Below are 3,343 nucleotides of genomic sequence, written 5' to 3' on the forward strand. Positions count from 1 at the left end.
GTTCTAAGGATTATTTTGCTATATAAATAGTTTTAAAACCAAAAGCATGGATCATGCTCTTAGCATTGACTTGTAACTTAGGAAAAGCCCACGAAAGTTAGAAAGCATAACATCTCAGCAGACCATCCACGAAAGAGTAATGCCTTTCATATCATGCAGCTTATTTCAAAACGAGGACTGACAATCTGCAAGAGTTGAGAACAGCAGGGCATATAATAATTGGGTACTTCATTGCATGCTAATGATTTAGTCAGTATATCAGTGAAAGTATTTAATGTGGGTAGAAATGCAATAGATCATTATAGGTTTATTTTTAATGGGTTATTTCTTCCCACAGGAACTTAAATTCAATGCTAACACCATTCTGTTTCTATGGTATAATGTTGTAGCATTTTATGATAGTGAAGCACATACATTTGTGACAGTTTGTGTTTATATGCCTTTATTTTGCTTGTGCAGTATTTTAGGCACAACATTTGAGATAAAAATGAGCCAAAAAAGAAAGACAAGGGGATAAAAATGAGAAAGAACTTTAAAAAAAAAGTAACTTCTGTAGATGTAGCAAAAAACATTTTGATTATTTTCTTATTGTTGACTCGGGTTCCCTAAAACTAAATTCCTTAATTGGATCTTTAGGAGCAAGAAAAGATGCGCTTAAAGACTGTCCTCTCCTATGGGTATGATTCCTTTACAGTCAAGATCATGTATGTAAAGATGAGAAAAAAGCATTTCAAAAGCAATGATAGTGTCCATTCTTACCCATGTTTAGATGAAAGAGAAAGGAGGATGGAAACTAAGTTTTGTTACATGGAATACATTCATTCTTAATGTTATATTTTGATTGAAATTATAAATTTGAGAAATTTCCTGATGGCATAAAGAAAGGTGAAGGATAGAAATTCCCTTTCCATTCTTTGGGTAAAACCATTGTTGCATCCTAATTTTACCTATTCGAGGCTTATTAAAATCAAGAATTGATACTTATATCCCAAATGTATGAGAAATAAGCTTTCATATCTGGATGACAGACATCAGAGATATGGAAACACACAGATGGCTATAATCTACCAAATACAGCATTCTCAAATTATAAAATGATATGTTAAACATGAAAACTACAACTTGGAAACTTTTTGTATAAACGTCTTTCTAAAAAAAAATTCTTTAGGACATATGCAGTCTGTTGAATTCCATGGAATAGCATGTGTTTGAGGAACGGGTAGGAAAACTTTGTGTTTGCTGCTAACATTACAGCACATTTCCACATAATCAAATATGCTTTTGTTCTTTCAGATTATGTTTTTCAGACTGTGATGTGATATGCCCTTGCTCAGGCTTTTACTGTAAACTTATCCACTGCACCTGTATAAAAACTCCCACCCATGTTCTTTAAAATCTACACGTTTATAAGAAAACCTTCATTGTTGTGTAGTCAAGCACCCAGGTACCTAGTTATCAAGTCACTTCTGTGTCACAGGTCAAGAAATGTGCTGAGTTTCAGAAAAGTTCAGCGATTTATGCCATTAACTGAGAGGAAAAATAACTATGAAAAGCAAAGGGCTTTGCATTTTTCAATCTGTACTCGGTGTTCTAAAGAAAGAGTGTGGCCTTTTAGAACTGTGAAATAACTTTGTCCTTCATAAAGAGTGTATGATGTCCATGTATTGAAGAATAATGTCCTGTGTGCTGGGGCCCAGCAGGAATCTCAAATACTTTGTATATTATGTATGCAGGTAAATTTATCTTGCAAAATATGACATGATATTTAATAAGGCCCTGAGCAAAACATTTATTAATCTATTAAATATTGCTATTTTCTTTCTTTTTTTTTAATTAACAGGCTTTATTCACTTTTTCTTGTATAAAATTATGTGGTGGCCACAGCTGGAGCCTGGGTCCTCTGCACTGAAACTCTGGTGTGGGTCTTTAGAAGATGGTCGGTGAATTCCTGATGGGGAGACTTGGTGAACACAGTCTCTTTCCAGAGATCGGGGGTGAGATAGCTGTAGTCTTAGAGATGGCATCAAAGGTGGCCTTGGCAAAGTTGCCCAGGGTGGCAGTGCAGCCCCTGGCCGAGGTGTAGCAGTCGTCAATACCAGCCATCATCAGCAACTTCTTGGTACAGGGGCTGAGACTCTGCCAGTGCCCCTGGGGGCGGGATGAGGCGCACCAGTACAGAGTCACAGCGGCCAGTCACCTTGCAAGGGACAGTATGGGGCTTGCCAGTCTTGTTCCCCCAGTAGCCTCTCCGCACAGGGACAATAGAGAGCTTGGCTGGGATGATGACCCCACGGATGGCAGTGGCTACTTCCTTCGAGCACTTAACACCCAGACCAACATGTCCATTGTAGTCCCCAATGGTGACAAATGCCTTGAACCGGGTCCTCTGGCCAGCACACGTCTGCTTTTGCACGGGCATAATCTTCAAAACCTCATTCTTGAGGGATGCCCCCAAGAAAAAGTCAGTGATCTCGGATTCCTTGATTGGCAGGGAGAAAAGATAGATCTCCTCCAGGGACTTGATCTTCATGTCCTTGACCAGGCGGCCCAGTTTGGTGACGGGGATCCACTCCTCGTCCTCCGCCTTGCCTCCGCGAGCTCCGCGGCCGCGACCTTGGCCCGGATGCCGCTGCCAAATCCTCCACGGAAGCCTCCACGGCCTCTCATTCCGGGCCCCCGGGGACTCCGGGGCCTCCGGGGCCCCCGGGCCCTCCCGCAGCACCATTGTCATCCGCCATTTGGTGTCTCCTCGGGAAAGAAGCGCTATTTTCTTTTTCCTTCTTACAATGTTTTCCCTTTGCCTTGGTTTTTCAAGAGAGCAATCTACTATATATATATATAAATACGGATGACAAAAAGACGTACTTATGATGTGAATTTGTCATTTACTAATTGCACAAACTGGAGCAAATAATTTAACTTTTCTTTTTCTCCTTACTTCTTCTGTAAAATGTGGATTATGTAGATGTCACAATAAAACCTTAGAATTGTTGTGAGAAAAAATCAGATGGTATTTAGGAAAGTGTTTGTGTGACATTAATTCTCAGGGATCTATCACAGCAGTTCCAGCACCCAGCTGACAAACGTTTGGCAATGACAGACCAGGAGCTGAATTATTTTTTGCTGAGGACTCAGGTTCCCTTTCGTTTTATTTTCTGAAACAGTCCTTGTGTGTATCCAGACAGACAGATCTGCATTACAGACAGCGGTATGCACTGTATGGTGACCTGCCACATGTCAGCTCTGTGTCGCAAGGGAGCCTGCTGGCCTTTCTTTCCCAAAGCCCTGTGTGGACCTGTTAGACTGGAGCCGGGGAACCACCTGCACAGGCAGGAGGGACGCT

General features: G+C 41.1%; 1 pseudogene; it reads right to left on the reverse strand.

Moving 5' to 3' along the window:
- Positions 1–1,867: 1,867 nt before the first annotated feature.
- On the reverse strand, positions 1,868–2,738 carry LOC118617276 (annotated as a pseudogene).
- Between the last annotated feature and the right edge of the window lie 605 nt (positions 2,739–3,343).

The sequence above is a fragment of the Molossus molossus genome, unplaced genomic scaffold (assembly GCF_014108415.1).
Source record: "Molossus molossus isolate mMolMol1 unplaced genomic scaffold, mMolMol1.p scaffold_m16_p_5, whole genome shotgun sequence".
Classification (NCBI taxonomy): Eukaryota; Metazoa; Chordata; class Mammalia; order Chiroptera; family Molossidae; genus Molossus; species Molossus molossus.